Raw genomic sequence first — 12,719 nt, 5'->3', positions numbered from 1 at the left:
TCTGGTCCGCCACCCGCAGGGCTCTTCTAAGGAGTGGGGAACGCATCAAGGTGGCGGCAGATCGGAAGCGTCGGCCAGCTCCGGAGTACAGGCCCGGCCAGAGGGTCTGGCTCTCTACCAGGGACCTTCCCCTTCATGTGGTGTCACGATAATTGGCACCTAGGTTCGTAGGCCCATTCCCAGTGGCCAAAGTAATTAACCCTGTCTCTGTTCGCCTTCGTCTCCCCAGGTCTCTGAGGGTTCATCCCACCTTCCATGTGGGACGACTGAAGCCGGTAAAGGAAAGCCCCATGGTTCCCGCGGCCAAACCCCCTCCACCCCCCCGAATGCTCGACGGCGGCCTGGTCTATACGGTCAAGCGCCTGTTGGCGGTCCGGAACAGAGGCAAAGGGAGACAGTTCCTGGTTGACTGGGAGGGTTATGGACCAGAGGAACGCTCCTGGATCCCATCAAGATTTGTTGAGGATCAAACTCTCATGAATGACTTTTTCCGCCAGCACCCTCAGGTTCCTGGGCCGTCAGGAGTCGTCCCTAGAGGGGGGAGTACTGTCATGTCTCGCAAATTATGTTAGTTAGTTTTTGTCTGGGTCTAGTGATTTTCCCCTTTATTTTTGAATAGTAACCTTCCCTCTCGTTTCAGATACTCTGACCTCCCTTCCTTGTGTGTCTCCCACTCCTGTGATTGTCGACCCCGCCCCTGATTGTTTCCACCTGTTCTCCATTACCTGGTGTATTTATTGTCCTCGTCTCCCTTTGTCCTGTGCCAGTTCGTTTCGTTCCTTGTGACTACCACCAGCATTAGCGATCCAGGATTAACCCCAAGCAGAGCTTTGAGCCACGTCTTGTTTAAGTATTTTTGTTGTTCATGCTCCTAGTGTTTTTCCTCTTTAAGAGTGATTTTGTTTTTGTACCACTATCGTTGAGCTTTGGTTTGAATAAAACCTTTTTTTTGTTAAATTCTGTGAGTTGTGCATTTGAGTTCATACCCGTTTAATCAGTCGTAACAGTTAAAGGAAACAGGACATATCAAGAGGGCTTCAAATCCCTGGGAACATCATGGGATGTATCAGAGCACTTACACAGAGCCATGGAATCCTTTGTGTGTCAGATGTATGCACCATCATCCGACATATGTGATGTGAACGACCTTCGGTACCTGATGTTCTGCACCAAAAGGGGTGAAATGGAGTCAAGCCTTCTTCCGCCTTGCAGGGACTGCTTACAGCTGCATACACAGCGCGCAAATTACCAGGCAGCAGTATGGAGGCAATGTCTGGAAGGACAACCAGGCATACCAGAGCCAAAAGGTTATGGATGGAAAACAGACGTCAAAGGTATGCTTTTAGTAAATTCACTGCAACAGTATAGGTAATTTCTGTACATTTCAGTTCTTTAGTGAAGTAGATGAGACATGGAAAGTGTGTGACTTGGATCTTACACTTCTTCTTTTACTGTAGGTATGCTGGTGTTGGACTGGATGCGAGGGCTCCCAGCTCCAAAGGCTGTCTTGGAGCTCATGGCCTGCAAGTGTGTAAAGACCTGTAGGCTTCCAGGCTGCTCCTGCCTCGCCAACAACTTCAAGTGCACAGAAATGTGCAAACTTCAAAAATGCACAAATCAGAGGGTGGAGGAGGATGAAGAAGTTGCCTTCACTGTGGACTATGATGATGATGATGATGATGATGGATGTGATGATTAGGGCAACCCCCACATGAGACCCCAGGTAAGATACAAAAAATAGTAAAAGGTAGCGATAAATTAAAGATTTAAATAAAATAAGATAAAATAAAATAGAATAAAGATAAAGATCGATCTATATAGGATACAGAAAAAAGTTATTGTGCAAATGTTCCTGTAGTTTTTATTCCTGTGCCCCATGTGCTCCAGGTGCTGGTGCATCAGACGCTGAAGGAGCTGCTGATCCTAAGAGCGGAGCTGCAGAAGGAGGCCACCTCCCACTCCCTGTCCTCCTCCTCCGAACACTGCCCCTCCGCCCACACACACCACAGGAACTCCCCTGCACTTGGCCGTCTGATACACACACAGTATAGTTCATGTTTCAGTGTTTACACTCTGAGGGATTCTTCTTACATTTCTATTAACATTATAACAAAAACCCATATGTTTGTAAAGTTTTTTGAAAAGTATTTAAAGAGAATTTAAAACCTGACGCCCCACCATGCCCCACCACCCCCACCCCACCTTAACGCTCTTAACGCTGACTTCAGATGTTCAATGTTTTCAAAAATGCACAAATCAGAGGGTGGAGGAGGATGAAGAAGTTGTGTCTTCACTGTGGACTATGATGATGATGGATGTGATGATTAGGGCAAATCTAAATAAAAACTCTGTGACAAATACCAAATAATTAGCAGTTATTGTCAATTCTCGCCTGGGCCCATGTTCCACTTAAAGACCCATATCCTCCCTCATAGCAGGATATTATGGGAAGATTATACATTTCCTGAATTGTTACAGTCCTGTGAGTATTTCAGTTTTTGTTATTTGTGTCAGTGCTGTTCCTACATTTCACAGTGCTATAAAAAAGACTACAGTTTAGGCGAAAATAGTGGAAAAAATGTTGTTGAGACAGTTTGACCTTTGACCATGTGACCTTTATATTTTTTAGATAGGCCCAAAACTAGGTCTAAATGAAAGCTAGGATTGTACACTTTAAAATGCTACCAAACATGCCCTCATAACATATGAGTAAAGTTCTGAAAATGAGCACAAAACAAAATATGCCCCCGGCGTTTAGAGGCCTATTTTTTGCAGGGGGTTGATAACTTTATGAGCTGATAACTGTCAAAAAGCTACCACTTAGGATGGGTTATCATACCAAAATATCATCTATGGACATGTACCTTTTCAAAAAATGTTACTAGACTTTGCCACTCTGAGTGGTACCAAAATCTGGTCTGGCCCATGGACTAAAAGGAGAGGAGAAAATGCTGCCCCACAATGCCTTGTAGCCGCAGCATTTGACGTCACACAACAGTCGGCCGTTCACAGACACAAACGATTATGACGGAGAAATTATATCATGAAAGTTACGGTGCTTATTAAGCATTTTAAAATGTATGTGGTAACTTGCCAAAGTGCTTTGTTTTGAACGTTCATCAGTATTATAATCAAAAAGATAAATATGAACGTTAGTTTTTACTGAAATGATCAAATAAAGTCAACATTTCACTGAGCTGTGTGGGGTTTGTTCAACTTTTAAAAGATGTTTGAATTAGGGATGCACCGAATATTCGGCCACCGAAAATTATCGGCCGAAAATGGTTTAAAAGGCCCTTTCGGCTTTCGGCCGAAAGGGTTCTAGCACCGAAAAAATATCACCGAATGTCAGGGAACAGGGTTACGTTGGTAAGCTAATGTGTTGTTGTGATGACGTAATGAAAACGCGGCGACAAGCACGGCGCGCGACCATGCTCGCGGCTGGCTCACAGCCAACATGTCTGGCGCTTGGAGATATTTAAAAAATATCAGAGAAAGAGGCGCGGATTGCGATTTGTAAAACGTGTTCAGCTGACATTTCTCGAGGGGGTGTAACTGCAAAGACTTTCACCACTTCGGGATTACTCCACCACTTGAAATCAAAACACCCGGACAAATATGCAGAGTAAGATCAAATCACAAGCACTGACAGCGAGAGACTGTTCAGCGCTGCCACTCATGTGCTTGATGAGAAGAGGAACAGACTTATGGCTGATAAAGCAGAGAAGCTACTGTTCATTAAAAATAACCTCCCACTTTTCCTTAATAAGTAGACAAGGCTGGCTTATCATAAGCTTATCTAGTTCTACATGTCTACTCTATACCCACTTTCCTGAACAATTTTCATTGTGAGTTATAATTCACCATCTCAGGTTATCATTAGGGGGAAATGACAGCAGCACAGTGTTCAATATATTGTACTTTCGGTATCTAAATGATACAATGTTGTTTACATTGCTCATGAGGACAGACCACCTTATTTGCAGATTCTTGAAATTGTAATTTAATTTGTAATTGATTGTGGATTTTGTATCCAGTTTTCACTTTATGTATCTTTATACAATGTTTACTACTTTGCTTATGAGGACAGACAGCCTTATTTACAGATTCTTGAAATTCAATTGTAATTTCATTTGTAAATAGTTACATTCATGGGGATTTATCCAGTTTGCACATTTGTATGCATGCACTTATAGGTGCATTTGTTGTTGTTGAAGGCCTGGCTGTTACAGTCTTTATTTACAATATTTTGTTGTAGGCCTACTGGCCTATATGTTTATGCAGTTTTAAAGCACCTTGGCTTTGTTCTGAATGCACTTTGTTGTAGTTATCCTACAGAGAAAAGAAAATGCACTTGACTTGGAATTAATGTACTGTATGCATTCAAAAGTGCTGAATAAATGTTTTATGGACCCATAATAGTGATTATTATTTAAGTTAAGTTTTGCCATAATCATGTCTTTTTCCATAATCAGGTAGCTGAACAACATTGGTAAAAAATGTATACATATATATATATATATATTTCTATTAATCATTTTCGGCCTTTCGGCATTCGGTTTTCGGCCAACTGTTTCCTATTTTCGGTATCGGTTTCGGCCAAGAATTTCCCATTCGGTGCACCCCTAGTTTGAATGGTGATATACACAGTGATAGGTGTTAAAGACTAACGTTTATAATAAATACATTTGTATTGATTTTAAGATATTTTCATAGTTCATACAATCGTACGTATTTGGATCATTTGTATTAATGTGGACCGGAGGGAGAGGGTGACAAGCATAAGTTTCACTTTCATTTTTTATTTCAATTCCAATTTTGGTCATGAAGAATATGTTTCTCTGTTGTTCATAAAGCATAAAGCAACAGCATCAGAGCACGGTGCAGAGTCTCTAGATGAGACAAGAGGGATCTTGATCAGCATGAAGGGTGTTATTTTCCCCATAAGGAACAAGTCGCTGCAAATTATCCCGCTTATTACACGGCCACATTCTCAACAAAGTAACGACATGACTCCCAATATTAATTGAAATGCTTTTATCGATTTAGAAAATATTGTTATGAGGCCCTTATGAAACAAAAATATATTGTAATATATTGGTAAATATAATACAATATACTGGATCATACATTTCCATATATGGGAAAGTAGTCCTTATATTTTTAAATATATTGCAATATATGCATGGACCATGTATGGCTATATATTGATACATATAAAAAAATATATTGCAATGAAAACAAAAACTGCACTATACATTTTTATATGTTATAGTTTTATTGAAACACTCATTTATCTTTCATGAGTTACACAAGTTTACATAAAATTGAACAGATATTCATAAACATTTATCTCACTTCGTTTTGTATAGTTACCCACTTTATATATGAACATATGTTTGATGGTATATATTAGAAAAGTACAAATTGTCCATTGAATGATGGAAAATAATATACAGTTTATAAATATATACAGACACACACATATATGCACGCATATATATATGCATATATGCACGCATATATATATATATATATATATGCATATATATATTCACATATATATATAAATATGCATATATATATACACATATATATAAATATAAATATGCATATATATGCACATATATATATGCACGCATATATATATGCATATATGCACACATATATATATATATAAATATATATGAATATATTACGGCCGACAGGCTATTTGGAGTGGAATGCAGCCCATCCACGGCAGACAGCCCAAACAGTAATCGAATGCGCCACTTCCGCTGACAGTGGCTGACCTCCGTCCTCTCTCCGCCAATAAACACGAAAGAAAGAAAGAAGAACAGATTCAAATCTGCGTTGCCGCCTCTTTCTGTTGATTCTGTCAAGTGAGTGTCAAAGAGAAAGCATTCATCAGGTGCTTCGAAACAGAAAATTAAAAAGAAACGAGAGGAAAATACAGCACGAGAGTCAGGTATGTGTGTGAGCATTTCAAACTATTTTAAATTGAAATAATTCTGCATGTACACTACAAGTAGTCTAGTTGCTTAATCCGTATGTCCCGTCTCTCGGCACTACAACAGCTACATTAGCTAACGTTAGTTAAATCAGCTCTGTTAGTTCCCTCGTGTATAAGTGTATAACCGGTCCGCAGCTTTGTGAACATCCAATTTCAAAGTTTTTCGATGTTACAGTCAACTGAAGTCGACCCAAAACAGCCAAAAATAGCGGACCTTTAGATCGCTAACATTTTAGCACAAGTCAATGGAGTTTAACAGCGGGACATAGCCCCGCGGCTAACGGACATTTTCTGACCGGTAAAGCTGATGAGCTAGTTCACATTTTAGTTGTTATTGCCCCTGCTGACAATTGTGTGGATAATATGTAGCCTACAGTCAATGGAATTTCACATTTTGCTCTCCAGTGTATGTTATTTTAATGTTGACCCATAATACTATATCTATATATTTTACAGGAGCATTGTTGAAATTCATAGGTCGAACTAAGCTTGCAGAACCACAAGTCAAGAGGACAGAGGAGCCAGATAGCAGTGGTGACTGAGGCAGAAGAAATAAGGAGAGAGGGCCCATGCAGAGGCAGACATCAGTAGTGAGGAATCAGACCCAAAAGACACAAGGACAGAGGACCCAGATCGAAGTGGTGAGGAACGCACTGTCATTTAATTTCACTTTAATTGTACTTTTCACATATCACTTTATTCACTATTCAGCTTAGTTATCCTTGCCATGAAGGAATGAATAGATGAATGTTCTATATTATTTTAATGACAGATTGAACCACAACATATGTTTAACTGATATGCCTGTCATCTCTGCTCTGTGTCATTGTGTTGTCTCCTGGGTTCTGTAGTGCCCGGAGTCTGTCCTTTTTTTTTTCTTCTCCCAAACCCCATCCCCTCAGGACGCCTTTTGCTTTCTGTCAGGTCATCATTGTAAATAAGAATTTGTTCTTAATTGATTTTCCTGGCTAAATAAAGGTTCTACTACTATTTATTCAGTTATTTTATTACTGTTACTGCTAATTGCACTATGCGTAGTGTTGTATATTGTATATACATATGTATTTACTACTACTACTTACAAAATTGAGGGTTGTAGCTTTGTGTCAGTACATATTTCAGGGTTTTTCTATGCCTTTGTTCATCTAAATTCTAATACTCATAGGCGACTACAACTCCTGCCGATGCCGAGGCCCAGTTCTCCCTTCCCACCACCCCAGGCTCATTGTGCTAGATAAAACTCTCATTCAATAAAAGTAGTCTTTTAAAGGTGGGGTAGGTAATTTGAGAAACCAGCTTGAGTGCACTAGAATTTGAAAATGTACACCCGGAAAAAATCTGCCACTTCCTTACAGAGCGCCGACACACAAACGCGCACATGACCAATGAGGGCACGAGATAAGTTTGTGCACAGATGGAAGGCTGACAGGCAGGTAGGCCATCGTGCTTTTTACAGTACTACGGCTTCCACAGATGACATTTTGTTATGGATTTTTTTTCAAAGCACTTAAAGGTGGGGTAGGTAAGTTTGAGAAACCGACTCGAGAAACACTTTTTGTTATATTCCATGGAATGCTCTTAACATCCCGATAGCAATGAATATCTTAAGTGCTTTGACAAAAAATGTTTCACTTGGCCTGGGGCAAGGCCCGTGTACCATACTTATTCGGCCTTGCGGCCCAGTAATCGCTCTGACCTGGTGAGGCAGGGGCATCTCTAGCAATGAGCGAGTAGCCCACACCCCGCCGCCATGATCATCATCCAGGGAGAGTACAGCCCCGGGCGGTGGACTTCCATGGACGCCGGACCCGGAAGGAATGGCGAACGTGAATGTCACCGCCTCGGCCATATCCTGGTCCCCAAAACACTCAAAGCAAAGGTGGTCGGGATCGGCGCTCGCTACTTAAGCCAGGGCACGAAGGACAGGCCCGGGTCTCTAGCAGTGGCGACTCCCTGGAGGTATGATAACTCTTTCTTCTTCTTTCAAACGTCTTATCTCTGCTTCAGATGTTGCCCGCTCGCTGAAGAGAAAGGGATGATAGTCAGAAGGCGAGGCCTCCTTTTATACGGTGAGATGCGCGCATTCAGGTAGGCCCGCCCCAAGGCCGGCTACGTCTATAGAAATCTCAGTAGCTGAATGCTTGCATCGAGGGTAGTACCCATAGAGTCCAGTAGAGGGCGGAGCCTGTGAGAGATATAACCCATATGCGGCATTTTGTGAGGGGTTGAATGAGTTGGATTGGAGAGTTGCATGACATGGAGACTATGTTTTTACGAATGATTTGTCAGTCTGTCAATTTTATTAAAGTCGGATGTCCTACAGATGTAGCGCTTCATTTCAGACAGTTTGAAACGCGAGGGCCGTGATTGGTACGTGATCTGCCCTCGCTCAAGGGAAAACCTCCAGCTTGACTTGAGACCGCCCCCGTGATAGATAAATGTATTTATAATGAAGCCAGCTGCAATGGATCATTGATCCACCAGGGGGTGCAGTGGGGTTCCACACTGGAGCTCATATGAAATAAAGTCAGATACAGTACACTGGATGTACAGCGGAACTTTGTTAAGATCCATATGTCACAGATATCATACTCTGTGCTAAATAAGAGACATGTAATCATTTACAAATCATCACCATGTTGTTATTTAACAAAATAATGTTGTTTAGTCGAAAAAAACGAACGGGAGGAAATGCAGCCCGGCTCTCGATTTTTAATCCTAATTTAATCATCATCTTCACCACGATCATTTATGTTTATGTTCGCCGAATTGACATGAAATCACTGACACATAGGGAATAAATCAATCAATAATTGATATCACGATTATTTTGACGATTATTCATTGACCATTTATTGAACTTTAAAACAAATCATATTTTACCAATAAACAAGATCAACAAATATGTTGGAGCGCATTTCCAAAACCATACTAAACATATATTAATATGATAAATAAAAATAAATAAATTAGACCAAAATAAATTAAATCAAATATGTTGCAGTGCACTGTCACAACCTACTCCTTAACATAGCCAACATTTTGGTTCAGCATATTCCACTCAGTAAAACGTTGTAGACTGGCCAACCGTCATGGACCAGAAGTAACAGGAAGTAAATGTTGAACTACAATTTACGACCAGATAAAAATGTTTTGGCCACCATGGCAAATGCTGGTAGGGCAGCTCATGTCATCTCTTAAAGATTTTTTTCAAGAAACACCAGCCTGTTTACATGGTCTGGTTTCAGAGATGAGCGCAGGCAGGTGACAATATTGCCACATGTACTGAAGACCCTCTCTGAAGAGGAACTTGTGGCAGTGCTGCCACATATGACACAGGAAAAAAAGAAAATACTCTGAACCCTTTCTTTGCCATTATATAAAAATAGTGTTGCTACAAAAGTATAAATTAGGCTAATAAGACAACTCAGATCTGAAGCTAAACAGGAATCTGCTGCCAAAGTGCAATAAAAAAGACAAAATTAATAGAATCAAACCCATTTTCTGTTGCATTTTATTAGAGTATAAAAATAAATGCATTTAAAATAGAATGCAAGCAACACTAGTTTCTTGACCTGAATTGATAATCAATTTAAACAGAACAGATCTTAATGTTTGCATTCTTATACCATTTTGTACAATAATTATAATGAATAAGTTCAAAAAAACTAAAACTTACAGCTGATTAATAATGGTATCTAACTTGAGTTTTTATTATATCAAAAACCTGTTGAAATGCTACTGTTATTTTTACTGTCCCCCAAAAGCGCGTCGGCAGCCTCCAGGAATGCTTCTTTCACAACTTTGCTGTCTTTAAAAGACTTCATGTGTTTCGCAAGAACGTGACTGACTCTTTAAGAGAGGCTAAGTCCCTCCCCTTCCGGGAGCCTCCATAGGACCCCGGAAGCGGAAAATTATACATTGAAGTCAATGGAGAGAGAAAAGTTATCTTTTGATCCCGTTTGAATTGTGCCACGAATGACACATATGATGTTTGTCAATCTTAAACAATCATTTCCATGTAAAAAAAGTCACAGTTTGTCGTAAAACTGTTGAAATATAAGACTATGAAAAATACGCAACTAGAAAGACTACAAATCCCAAATGCATTCTGGGTCGCGCAAGTGATGTCATAGTGATGCTCCAAGACTGGTTGCGACGGTTGCGACTCGCAAAGCAAAGAAGAAGAAGATCTCGCAATTAAAGCAAAGAAGAAGAAGAAGACCTCCAATAAATATAAGAGATTGCTCCAATGAATTCACTTTTACAAGATGCCTGTGTGCTTTGTACCAGGTTGCAGAGCTCTCTCACGCATTTGGCGTGAGACACACGCATTTCACTCCATTCAAACGCTCACACGCCACACCTTGTATTTCTCGCGCAGAGATTTCTTTCCAGGGTACCGCCCACCAAACTAGGCTTGTGTGAGACGCGTGCACTCCACTAGCAACCCCCCCCCCCGTTGACATTCGCGATACAGAGGGCTTCATACTCCACTAGCACCCCCCCCCCCCGTTGACATTCGCGATACAGAGGGCTTCATACTCCACTAGCACTCCCCCCCCCCCCCCTTGACATTCGCGGTACAGAGGGCTTCATGGGAACTTTGAGGGGAGCCAGAAGTTGGAGTACCAAACACTGCTGCCAAAATCTCACTCTGAACTCTGTTCAAAACTTGAGAGCCCTAAGCTTGTAATCACAAAAGTGATCAAACCACTTGCTCGTTCTATCGCTTCCCTTCTGATGAAAGGACCAGGAGTCGTTGGACCAAACATATCAGGTAATATACATGTTTTGCATGGAACATAGTCAAGTTAGCTACCTAGCTAGTAGCGAGCATGTTAGTTAGCATTACATTACATTACTTAGCCTTGTCATTTGTATTAGCCTTAACATGTAGTAAACCAAAATGTTAAACAGTAAGAGTGGTCATGATGGTAAGTATTTTGTGAAACATTTGAAGAGTAGCCTATCGCCCCCTCCACCATGTGCTAAAGGGGCGGGAGGTAGGCTAACGCCACATTAGCATCAGCGATCTACTTAATGCTATCTGCACAAATGGTTAACATTGAACATTAAAAGATCAGGCAGTTCAGGGAGAGTCGAAGGAAGGAAGGCAGGCAGGCAGGCAGCTTTGCATGACATTCTTCTGGACGTGTTTCATTGTGATGATAGTGAGAGTGAGTCAATCTGTTTGTTGGAAAGACAGTAGTTGAGTGATTACTGAGAGAAAATTATTAAAAGAGATAATTATTCAGTGTTGTTACTTTAAAGTGTTGTTACTGACCTTTTTCTCTTTTATTTTCTTTACCTCACCTGTAACTGCTGAGACCCTGAGGAACATACACACTGGACTGACCTGCTCTGGCAACCTGATTTCCACTGTACGTAATAGTATTTGGTTATGGTATATTATTTATATACATCAAAGGCACAATGCACCCCACCGAGACACACATGTATTGAGTGTGATATTTTGCATTGGTCATGTGAAATTATCTTTACATACTAGAAAACTGTAGGAGCGGCAACTTGTTTTGAAATTGAATTTGTAATATCCGATAATAAAGTTGATCTGTTTTCTTTATTCTTCTCTCTTCCCAGCTCCATCCATCACCGTTCTCTGTTCCTGCAGGTCCTGCTTGCTAATCAATGCTCATATTTTTTTACACAATTACAAATAAAGTCAATGTATTGTATGACATGAAGTTGTGCTTCATTCTGAGTCAATAATAAATTCATTCTGCCTTCAACTGCAAAATTATTGTGGACTGCACCGACACACATGTAGCTGCCCCCCAGTAAGATGAACCAAGCAAAGCTGACACTCAACATACAGCTGTGCTCTTAAGTTTACATGAAGAATTTGTGAAATATTGGTAATAACAGGTTTAAATCATTATTAGTAATTAATTATATAATTGTCTCATTGTAGACGAGTAGACAGGGAGCCAGATGAGAAAAGCAGAATATGCAGCTGCCATTTTCCGCATGGAAAAGAGAAAGGGCCAAGTGTATTTGAGGTGACAAAAGAGAAATCCCAAATACGAAAAATAAAATTATACAATTTACTAGGGATGTAACGATACCAAAAACTCACGGTACGATAATATCGCGATAACAAGTCCACGGTACAGTATTTATCGCAATATTGAATAATAAAGGTAAGAAAAAAAAAATTCATACATTTTTTTTTTCAATAAAACATTTTTTTACTCGGAAAATGTTTCTTTATTACATAATAAATCTGATTTTTACAGCATTTTTGTAGGATAGCAATATTTTAAAGTGTCAAAAACAAAGTGACAGTAACAGACTGGACCAAGAAAACCAGTGTTTTTGTACCTACTAGTACTTCCAAACAAAGTAAGCATTTTCTTTATGCCACTGCATCTCACAAATAAACAAGGACATTTAATAATCAGACCCGGCAATAAAATAAATCAAGTTTCACTTTAGTTTTTTTAAGTAACTCAACTCAAACTCACTAGTCACTCACTCAGCATCATCAGACAGGTTTTTAGGAGAATGTCCACATTTCCAGGTATTTATAAGCTGGGATGTTTGGGCATTTACAATATCCCCTTCTCTGGAAAAAACTCTCTCGCTTGGTACTGATGTTGCTGGGACACCAGTGGTCGCGTTAACCGAATATTTTATTTAACAATGACGGAAAAATCTGAAAGCAGTAAGTCATTTTGACAGA

General features: G+C 40.2%; 1 long non-coding RNA gene across 1 annotated transcript; it reads left to right on the top strand.

Moving 5' to 3' along the window:
* Positions 1 to 10,623: 10,623 nt before the first annotated feature.
* LOC307020274 lies at positions 10,624 to 11,766 on the top strand. Its single transcript, XR_013802827.1, has 2 exons — positions 10,624 to 11,397; positions 11,618 to 11,766. It is a non-coding gene; the product is annotated as an uncharacterized lncRNA (long non-coding RNA).
* The last annotated feature ends 953 nt before the right edge of the window (positions 11,767 to 12,719 follow it).

The sequence above is a fragment of the Notothenia rossii genome (genome assembly GCF_949606895.1).
Source record: "Notothenia rossii genome assembly, chromosome: 9".
NCBI lineage: Eukaryota > Metazoa > Chordata > Actinopteri > Perciformes > Nototheniidae > Notothenia > Notothenia rossii.
The sequence above is the reverse complement of the archived record's forward strand: the minus strand, read 5'-3'. Positions and strand labels throughout refer to the sequence as shown.